The sequence below is a fragment of the Cydia amplana genome, chromosome 6 (assembly GCF_948474715.1).
Source record: "Cydia amplana chromosome 6, ilCydAmpl1.1, whole genome shotgun sequence".
NCBI classification, from domain to species: domain Eukaryota; kingdom Metazoa; phylum Arthropoda; class Insecta; order Lepidoptera; family Tortricidae; genus Cydia; species Cydia amplana.
Genome location: NC_086074.1, coordinates 4,780,490 through 4,792,581, shown reverse-complemented (window position 1 = coordinate 4,792,581; position 12,092 = coordinate 4,780,490).

The following is a 12,092-nucleotide window of genomic DNA, read 5'->3' as shown; positions in this document are numbered from 1 at the left end:
TTACTGGTTATTATAGGCTTAAGTATGTATCAGGGGAAGGAGAAACTGCCACGAAATCGTCTCATTTCAGTATAATGCCGGCGACTTCCAGCGCTAATCTATCAATGATTAAAGAAGTTCAACACTAAACGTTAGTGTAAACTTTCGTTTCCACTGAATTTGGCTGAATTCAGGCTGAATTACTATATATACTATTTATTATTATTATTTATATATTTACCTACAAACATGACTGGCTCATAGCTGAAGCCAAACGCCACGACATGGAAAAAACATGTCAATTGACAACTTACAAATTAATATTTACAAATACACAAGCCAAGTAAAAAGACACAGACAAGTAAACAAAAAAAAACAATTCATAATTATAAAATTCATATACAGGGTGCTTCCTGTAACAGGAGCAATAAATTAAACTAAAGGCTGTACTCCTCAAACTGACCAACATTTGTTTAGCAACTTTTGAAAATAACTCGTGTTTTGATTTTTATTACACTTTAAAGTTTATTCTAAGACGCAATGTATTGCAAATTTTGTTATGTTTAAAGCGTGACAAGCAACGTCAAACACACTGATATCAGTGTACATTGAAGGCAATATTTATTTTGTATGGAAAAGAGGAAGTCTAAAGAATTCATAATTTTTAAAAGTTGCTGTACATATGTTGGTCAGTTTGAGGAGTACAGCCTTTAGTTAATTTTATTGCTCCTGTTACAGGAAGCACCCTGTATATTATGTATGTATTTCCTTCTATTTCATATAGGTATATTACCCATTTAAGCAAAGACACCTATGTTATTTGTTTCAATCGACGCTCCATGAAATAAAGGCACTTAATTACCTACCTACCAATAAAACGTGTGAAAAGCTTAACGATACAATTGCAATTTCCATCAGGGCGCAATAATGCGCTTACAATAAAATATTTTATACTTTTATATCGGGGCACTTTCGCGACGGAGCCTTTTAAGAGCTTCGCTAAGCTTTCAGAGTGCTGTGGGCGTGGCCAGCGGAGGGTGTGTCCGCCGAGCCAGCGCCCCGCCTACCACTTGTCGCGAGGCCATACTTACATTTTATCTATAATAATTATAATTGTGCAAGTTACTTTGTCCGTCGGTGTATTACAATAAAATAGTAATCCTCTTTATTGCACTTAGAAGTTCGATTGTTTCACAGATTCAAGGGTAGACCTGATTATATGGGTTAAATTTAATTTCGATACCTCCACGCGTTCCCGAGATAAAGGGTTGTAAAAGTCATACGGACGGACGGACAACAAAGTGATCCTATATGGGTTCCGTTTTTTTCTTTTGAGGTACGGAACCCTAAAAATAACCCGATCTTAATTAAGAAAGATAATATTTCGGTGCGCCTACCACGAGTATCTATGACGCTCTTTCACTTGCTTTAGGTACGCAAAATTTTTGCTACATAATGACATTCACTTTGGCGTACTACGGCGTAGCACTTGCAGCGATATGATATGACCCTCCCACCATCCGGATGGCGGCGCGATTCGGAAAATGAATTTGAGATTCACTAGATATTATGAAATAGTAACGATTTGTGACGTTCCACGGCAAAAGGTACCATTGCTCCGGCTGAATATTGGAGCGGCGTTAATAATAGCCTAAAATAGCGTAAGCCCCAGCCGCCATAAGGTACATTTTGTCGTGGAACGTCACATATCTTTACTATTTTATATCAGGGATGTTGCGAACATCCGCATCCGCAACCGCGGAACTTCCGCATTATTTTCAACATCCGCATCTGCATCCGCATAAAATCGATGCGGAGCTTATGCGGATGCGGATGTCGAACAAGTGGGTACAGGAACGTCTTAGCGGCGGCGTAAGTGCTAGGTGATTTCGTCTTTAACTATAACGAAATCGTCTAGATCCAGAATAGTCGGCCAAGTTACTGTTTATTAAATATAACGCACCTATATTCTTTCTCAAATACATAACGTTTCGTTTTTTTTTAATAAAAAAATACTAAAAATGTAACATCTGACATTTTCTAAGTACCTAATCTTGACATCCGCATCCGCATCCGCATCCGCGGATGTCAAAAAATCTGCATCCGCAACATCCCTGTTTCATATCTAGTGAATCACTAATTCATATCCCGAATCGCGCCGTGTGTCGGGCCGGACCTTCCGGCGCTTCGTTTTCTATGGAAAGCACCACGTGATCACCGATCAGCCGTCATAGAAAATGACATGTCGGACGCTTCGGCCCGGGCACGGCCCGGTCTAGCGTGAGTCATCCTTTATGCTTATAAAGAACTAACCGACTAGCTTGTAATACACATATTTTGATATTTCTATTGAATTTCTCTTGGTAGCTCAGCCATCCAATACAATTTTGAATGTACATAATGTCGATTTAAATAAGTACGAGAGTTAATTAATACTTAAAACAATATGTGTATCTGTGATTGAACTAATAAAGTTACATTAATTTATTCAAGAAAAAACTCTTCATAACAATTATTTGTTTTTAGGGTTTCCCAACTACATCCTTTCAAAACTACAAAATTATTATACCGAACATTCTCCTCACGTGTGAAAGTCAACACCGACATTGGCAAATTCACCCTGTGCAAAATTGCAGGGAGTAAGCCAGAAGAAAAAAAAAAAAAAAAAGACTAGTTATATATGTAAGAAATCCACAACGCAGGCTTCGTCTGGTGGCCACAAATGTCCCAAACACAACAAGGATGATATCCGCAACAGGCTTCGTCATTCTAAAATCTAAGTTAAACAATATAACCGTCACGAATCGTACCTGGCTCAAATGTCCCCATTACGCTGGCAGCGTTACCGCGCTGAATGGCCAATGAGATCTGTTGGACCAGGTACGATCCGGACCGAGGGTCGCACCCCCTGTCCCTCAGCCGCCGACCCAAATCCCTCACAAACTCCCTAGCCTCCACAGCCCAAGGTCCCGCAGTCTCGACTGCAACTGGGACAAAGTCGTACATTGGTTCCAGGGCAGAGTATTTGGCATGTTTCATTTTGGCGGCATACTCCGCGGCTGTTCCAGCAGACCTGACAGTGAGACTCAAGTGGGAAGGCGCAAATGTGCTCACGCACGTTGCATCCCACAAGAGGCATCGTCCCTTCTGCCAAGGAACCAATGTCAGACCATCAGGCCTCTTGCCATCCGTGCGGCACAACCCTGGAGGCTCCAACACGCAAGGAATATTGGCCGACACCAAAGCCCTGCGGATGACATCATTGATGGCATGATGCCTAGAAAAACGGCCCGCGCACTTCATGCAGCTAAGGCCATGGTGACCGTCTTCTTCAACCATGACCCCACAAATACACCGATGCGCTTCGCACACCTTACACCCCAATCGCAAGGCAACCGCGATTCTTAAAGAATCGTTATCGTGTTGAGTCGGGAGCGTGGCTACACGCATTGCCTTCCCCCTCGCTAGGCACACTTTTAGCCTAGCGAGGGGGAAGGCAATGCGTGTAGCCACGCTCCCGACTCAACCCTAAAAGCGGCTTTGAGGCGCGCCAAATCAGATCCTACCGCCTCCCCTAACATATTCGCCATGGTCCTTCTGCACAGTATATCGCCCCACCCCCGCTGAACGATGGGATTGTCCGGCCGCTCATCTCCACCACAGAAAATGGTCCATTTGGCTAGTGCCTCCGCTACAAACGATACCTGGGTAATGCCACCATTGTTAGACAAAATCCGAGTGACAAGACCCAAAGTACCGTGAGCCGAGGCAAGAAACGCTACCACTCCGACCTCTCTACAGCGCCGTATTCCCAACCCACCGTGACGGACAGGGAGAGCAGCTTGACACCACTGCGCTTCATCTAGATGCACATTCAAGATGGATTCAACCGCCCCCTTGATCGTCTCGTCTAACCTTGCGACTTCGGCTTCAAACAACCAAGTTGGAGCTGTTCTTAAAATGTACATTATACGCGGCATCGCGAAGCAATTCCGCAGTAGTATAAGCGCGACGTGAGCAGATAAGCTGTCCAGGTGTTCCCTGGCCCCAACCAAAGCTAACCTTTTGTCTTCGAGCGCAGCATTAACCCCTTCCGGGAAAATTGGCGCACCCAAAAGGCTCAATGAAGACTTCTGAAGGTGCCGCAGGCCGGGCAGCACCTCCTCAAAATCCGACCGTAGACTTTCGTTCACCGAGGAGCCGCAGCAAAAGAGCTCGCACTTAGCACTTAATTAATTAACAGATATCGAATTTTAGGGGGCAAAATTTAATGAGAAGGAGTTTCTAATACCTATAAAAGTTTAGCATGATAAATATTAATATCGAATTATCGATTCTAAAGGGTCAAATATTTTACATAACTCGTTGGATGTCTACAACCAAGCCTTTTCCATTAACGCTGGGCGTGTCAACATCAACCGCCCAATGTCCAAACGCTACAAACGTCCATACATTCCATATTCACTTCCATCCTTTTTCCAAAACAATGCAACACGACTCCTTCACCTCCAAAAGTTCGTAAGCGCAGTACAATTTACTTCAAGCTCAGTCCTTCTTACACCGCTTACACGCAAACTGTTTTCCTAAGTATAGAAAGTCGTAAGCGCCGCAGGTTTACTAAGAACATAAGTCGTTGTGGACAGGGTGGTGTCGGGGCGAGGCGTGGCGTCGCCGGGTGTAATCGCCACTGTGCCCCGGACAGCGCGCCGCGCGGACATGGCGCGAACACTGCGCCCACCGACCCGCACGTAAGTCAACTTTTAATAATTAACTGCAGGCTGGCTATCCGTATCCGCTAATACCGTTATCAACAAGTTTAAAAATTATTAAATTGTACAACGGGACTTAAGGGGGTATAGTTTTAAGATTTACCTCTGACGTTTCGAGGACGGCGTTGTCTCGGAGAAGACTTAAAACTTAGATACGCGATGAAGTCCCGTTGTACAATTTAATAATGTGTACAAATCGTGAAAGTTTAAATCAGTGTTAAGTTTAAAAAAAATTACCCACTAAATTTGTTATTCTCTCTTCACTGTATTACTCGTATGCATGTTTTTTTTTTCTTTTTGCCTGAAATTAATATATGTGACACGTGATTGTTTACTGATTCCGGGTAAAATATTAAAAAAGTAAAAATAAAACATTGATTTTACTACAGAAGTCACATAGGCTAATCTTATCTATGTGCGTACATAAATATACAATTGTGTATTGGTAAAATATATATATGAAAATGTTTACTACCATCGGAACAGTACACTATTTGTGACATACATATTGTAATAAAGTTTTTGGACATAAAATAAATACAAATCCCAAAAAAACGCAAATCACATATTTTCCAACTGTCACCAACTTTTGGCTTTAAAAAACTAAGGGGACGGTATATGACGTTTTCGATTTAGACCTCACTTTGTGCAATCAATTTGTTCAATGAATGATTAATAACTGCATTAAATTATACGTAAATCTGTTCACGAAGAAGCCGTGTACCGGCGCTTCACGCCATAATATTTTTTATTTGCTGTAATTTTCTACAAATCAACACTAAAAGTGTCCAAAAATCAAAATATGGAGTTCCGTTTGAGCAAGACGCATTACAGTTTTGTCTTTGACAGTAATTGAGTTGTTGTGGGATTTTGAAGGCTAGATAACTAAACTACCAAATTATTATCTACTTATATTTTTACTCACAAATACAACACAGAAACTCAATCCCAAATGTAAACTTTCGTAAAATTTCCATACATTGACGACATCACTCAAAACAAAACTCTTCTTCGAGTCAGATGGCCGTTGGCCTTGCATCGAAGCAGACGTGTACTTCGTCGTAGCTCGTTTTTGACATTATTATAGACATTTCATCATATACGTATACGAAAATGTATACCAGTAGATAAATTGTATTTCATAAAATAGGGTAAATAAATATAATCACGTCGAGCTCGAGTCAAATTTTAAATGTGAGTTGTTGTTATTAGGTCGTAACGGTCGAAAACAGCAGTAAATTATCCTAAAACAATACGATTACAATCGAATTTAAGTAACTTGTTCCTTCAAAACCCGCTTAAAATGAAAAAAGTTTAAAGACTCGTTTTACTGATTGGGATTGATTTTCATTATGCTGGTATCAATTTTGCGTCATTATAAAAATGTATATGACTTCTGTACGTCAATGACTTTTGATGTCAATTAATTGTAATCTTGTATTTATGTTAGAGAATATTATATGTTCATTTAAATATTACTCGTCTATTAATACGAAGCGTAATTCGTTTAATACCTAAAGGCTTGCAGTGTAGACACTTATACATAGACGTAGACACCTACTTTGTTGACGTTCGTTCCGTCTATGTATGCGATTACGTAACGTGCTGTTCTGATAATCTTCAAGAATCAAGATAATTAATAACGGCAAGACCAGCATTTAGTACCAGCAAGTTTTGCGGATTTGGAGACCGAGATGAAGCTTACAGGCCAATATCGCTGCGGCCCGGCCTGCTTATTGTTATGTGTATAAATCGAATGTTATATAAATTTACTATAAAAAACAATGTTTTATTTCAATGACATTCTGTGCGTAGAGGTATGTATGTTTCGGTGATTATAAGAATTATGTCCACACAATAATCGTGCAAAGCAGAGACTGCATTATTTCTTTACGGTATAAGCGGTAAGGAAAAACTCATTGGTATCCTGGCTCGTACCATTGAGTTTTTCGGAACTTATGTACGAAATATCATTTGATATTTACCACTAGCTTTTCGGTGAAGGAGGAAACATCGTGAGGAAACCTGCATACTCGTAGTGGATACATTTGCGAAGAAATTCAAAGCTGTGTGTGAAGTCCCCAATGCGCATTGGGCTAGCGTTGCGATTATTGTCTATACAGGGTGGTCCAAACCTTGACGTCCAAAAATCGTGGGCTATCAGAATGTACCCCATATGTATGTTAGCCGATTTTTCGTAGTTTTCAAGTTATGATTTTTTAAGCTTTTAACTTTTCCTATGAAATTCCGGGGTTCCCATACAGAGTGGCTGAAAAATAACTGCATTCCGTTGCCAGCGAGGTGTTGGGATTATACTGAGCAACTTTTATTATGGGACCAACCCCGAAATCGCGAAAAAAAAATTGGTTTTTTATACATTTTGGCTAGTCCATTTTCTATGGAAGGGTAATTTTTTTTTCGCGGTTTCGGGGTTGGCCCCATTGTAAAAGTTGCTCAGTATAATCCCAAAACCTCCCTGGCAACGGAAATGCAGTTATTTTTTAGCCACTCTGTATGGGAACCCCGGAATTTCATAAGAAAAGTTAAAAGTAAAAAAAAATCATAACTCGATAACTACGAAAAATCGGCTAACATACATGGGGTATATTCTGATAGCCCACGACGTGAGGAATCTAAAAAAAATTTTTGGACGTCAAGGTTTGGACCGCCCTGTATATAGGCTGAATTATTATTATTATTATTTATAGGCGGTACGGTAACGTTATTATTTATCAATACCGCTTCGTTTTGAAGGTACTATACCTGTTGAAATATAAAGTACGGTACCGGTATAAAATTGCAGCAGGTACAACTATTTTTTATAGGTGTACAGTCAGCTGCAGAGAAAAGGTACCACCCCTGCATACAATCTTCTATGCAGGGGTGACCTGCAGCTGACTGTACCTAAACCATCACTGACCGAGCGTAGGCGAAGGTCTCCGTTTCAGCTTGGGCAAAAATACTTTCGTTTGTTCGAATGTTCTCCTTTGCATATCACATTTCTCAAATATCTCGAGAAAATTTGTAAGCAGGTTCGGTAGTTGGATATAATTGCTCGGTTTCCTTTTTTTTTTTATAAGTTCTAATAGGCAGAGATTGCCATAAAGGACTTAAGCGACAGTAGGGTCTGTGATACTTAAGACCATTGTGATTATTAGTAGTGTCCGACCGAAGATTTGGTTTCGGTTTCGGTTTCGGCCAGTTTCGGCCATAAAATCAAGTTTCGGCCGTAGTTTCGGTTTCGGCCAAAAAACGGCCGAATCTTTCGGCCGGGCCGAAACATACGAAATAGTACTTCGTATTATGAAACTAAACTATGTGACAAAGACCAAAAGTTGGGGAGCAAGTAGGACAACAATATTTATATATACAGAAATTTGCGTTTCGGTCGGACACTAATTATTAGGTACTTACTGATTACGCTGCGCCGCGTGGAACGTGAGGTGCGTTGGGGTAAGTGCATACAAATCATTCAAGAAAAAAATCCCTTTTAAGATCACTCGTGTGTCTACCCCTAATAGACTAATTCAATTGAAATTTGGTACACATTTGTCACATATGACAAAGAGTCGGTGATCCAAAGATGGACTAGTAACGTAAATAAATGAACTTTTAACTTTGCGGCCATTTTTTGTATCGTGTGATATATCAGATATTAAATTATAAGATATTTACTAATAATAAGCATTGGTCACGTAAATTATTTTTAGATTTTTTTTGCAAGTATGATATAGAACATTATTTCAATTATTTTTAAAATTAAGCCTATCCAAAGGCGACTTGGAAGAAGTGTCATGGGGATCTACATTCGTTGGGTGAAAAACAAGTTTTTTTGTCTAATTATGGTTTAAAACTCAATCGATCGGCAATAACGCGGGCACATAAAACAAAAAACTTCTTTTTTCACTCATAAAACTCCTTAAACCTAATAAGAGCTAAACAAAAACAAGTGCGAGTCGGACTCGCATTTCAAGGGTTCCGTATATTAAGTCCGTCTCACGCTTGACTGCACATTTCTTATAGATTTTCCTGACATATATAGGTAAAGAACTACTTTGTGTATTTTTTTCAAAATGTTAGATCCAGTAGTTTCGGAGAAGGTGGGCGGAGAATGATCATTTTTTGCCTATTTTCATGAATAACTGCTGAACTATTAATCCTAAAATTATAAAAAAAAAAAATATTTGATATTCTTACAATGAGCTCTTTTATTTGATATGTAACACTATATAGTTTAAAAAACATTATTTTTTCATTTTTTCATTTACCCCCCCCCCCCCCCCCCAAAATGGCTGCCGTATTTCAAATTCTCTAAAATAAATTTTATTTACGTTACACGTCCATCTTTGGGTCACAAATTTACATTTGTGTGCCAAATTTACATATGTGTGCCAAATTTCAACTGAATTGGTCCAGTAGTTTCGGAGAAAATAGACTGTGACAGACGGACGGACAGACAGATAGACGCACGAAGAATTATATGTATATGCACTTATCCCAACGCACCTCTCGTTCTACGCTGCGCGGGGTTCATTGCCGCTCCTACCGCCGTAAGTGTAAGTACAACTACATCATCAAGGCTACGATCGAAGATAATCAGTTCAGCACTGAAATAATAGCGGTGGAATGCCAGTATAATATTTAATTATTTATTTTAATTTTATAAATTTAATAGCAAAATAAATAGTGAATATACGATACTCGTACAAGTAAATCTGTAAAGATCTTAGGGGTACATCAGCCGACATATATTATTAAATTTTATTTTGTCCGCCTTAATTAAATTTCCACCCTGCCGAAACTTTATTTATTTAAATTTCTAATTGAATTGATTTTTCGCCTTATGAATAACCGTATAGAGTAGTAAATAACATTTTACATCTGACTTAATGACATCTGGGTTTATTCGGTTTAACTTTACAAAACGCGTATCTCGACAAAGCCGTAATATGCAGAAAATAGTTAACAATCAAATGAATTAAATTAGAATTTAAATACGTCACGTGTGACATGAACAGACAAGGAGAGCAAGATTTAATGTATTGTTTCTCTTTCTTCTTTCAATGGAACGTTTTTACAGTTTCTGTTCCTCAAAAGAGGTCAGTGGTTATCACTAAACTCAAAACGCTATCTTAAAAAAAACTTGATGGGTCAATGACCTGTCCCAGTAAAGTGAGGTAGTGTGCGTGAAGTGCGCTTGTGTGTGAAATGGGGTAAATTGACAGAATCTGAAAATTTACCCACCTCTACTGTCGCCTTAAAACAAATGTACTTACTTAACTGTTGAACCTTTTTTTCTTATAATTTCTTTCAAGGAAGGCTTACATAATTTACATTAGCTCCTTAGGAGCTTAGCGTTTGAATGAATAAAACCGGATTTTATCTATTTATGCATGAAATTACGTACACTTACATTTATACATTTTTTCAGTAGGTACTTGAGATTCAAATAAGAAAAACGGGATATCTATGTACCAGAGTCGTTAACTAAACTAACTTACTGGCGTAACTTTTATTGTACCTAATGTCCACAGAAGTCACCTTTTCCTAAAATGTGTTTGACCCTCTTATCTTAATAATTAAAAATTAAAAAAAAATCAAACATTGTGTCAAAATACATATTTTCAATAATGTTAATATCCATTAATATCCAGAAAGGAAATAAAAAATAAAGTATAGCTGGTCAAACAAATCTTGTCAGTAAAAAAAGGCGCGAAATTCAAATTTTCTATGAGACGATATCCCTTCGCGCCTACATTTTTCTGCCGCCTTTTTCTACTGTCAAGATCTGGTTGACCAAGTATAACTTCGACTGCATGAAAAAGGGGTTTCGCGCGCGCGTACCTATTTAAAATTCAATCTTAAGAAACATGCGTCTACGATTTATAATGCAGAAAAACCGTAATTAGAAAAAACAAAACTATGTGCGGAACAGGCCTGTGCAATCCTCCTATAATAAACTTCAGAAGTTGTAAATGAATCCCAGATATCCGTAATCCAAGTACTGAAGTGGCTCGATGTGTGAACCCATGTTGTCAATAGTGGTGTCGTAACGTAGAAGTAGGCTGATTTAAGTTTATTTTCATACTACCTATAAAATAACTTTATTTCGTCATTCAATGTAGTCAATAAAAACTCTCAATACGTTTATGCACGCAAAGTTCCAATACAAAATTTCATTATCTGTAATTGAATAGGTGCCTTTTTTTCACTCGATATTACTGATTTGCTGCTGGAACGGTTCCAAAATTCCGAAATTTCTACAAGGCAAAATTTGAGAAATAAACATTTCTGTGAACTCCCCAGGATTTTATTAAAACACCTATACAATTTTAAGAAAAAAAAACTGCAACTTGTACATTTATTCCCTATGTAAACTCCCATGTGTGTTTATATACCTGTAATACATGTAATGCCCCAATATTTCATTTGAGTAGTTGTAAATTCGCTGTCGTTGGAGAGGCTCGATGTCGGCGCCGACCCGACATGCCGACATCCAATTCCGGTGTAGTGGTGTCGGCGTTGCGACGCTTTTTCGGTGACGCTGCCCACGACGCGTGACACTCAAGCTAACAGGGTTGCCAAAATGTCATTTTTGGATAAAATAAAAAATTATAACCTAAAATTAAAAACTACAACTAACTACAACAACTAAAATTATAAATAAAAAACTGGATCCAGCTCAGTGCCTTGGGTTTTGTATTTTGGATCTACTAAAGAGATATACAGTTTCTTGTATTTACATTAAAAAACCTAAAATTTCTCCATCTATAGTCGAAAATACGTACGTCCAGATCAAGATCTGGGGGTCTAGCCAATGTGCCAACCATACATTCACAAACGCTGATTGAAAAGAATAATCTTTCGATTGGCGTTTTCTATCCACGATTCTCATTTTAGAAATAGAATTGGAAATACCTACTTATTGGGCGACAAAACATTACAAAAAAACAACCAAGTTATTAACGACAGAAGTTTACCACCAAATGGTTGCCTCTCGGCGTCGTATCATAGCTGCGACTCTTTCAGTACACCGTGGAAAACTGAAAATGAATGCTAAAAGTAAGCTAAAGTTAGTCCGTCTAGACTCTATAACAAAAATCGCTAAGTTTTTTCAAGAACTTGTACGTTCACTGAGACAGGGTTTTACAAACTTTTTGATCGTATTCAAAAAGATATTCAGGTAGCTACGTGCGTTGAAAAATGTTTTCGTGTTAAGAATAAAACTACCTATACTTATGCGCATCATGAACATTTCATTTTCAAATCTAATATCAGAATTGTATTTTTACAAGCATTATGAATTCAGTATTTTAAAATGTTTTATTAATATTTAGCATTCAA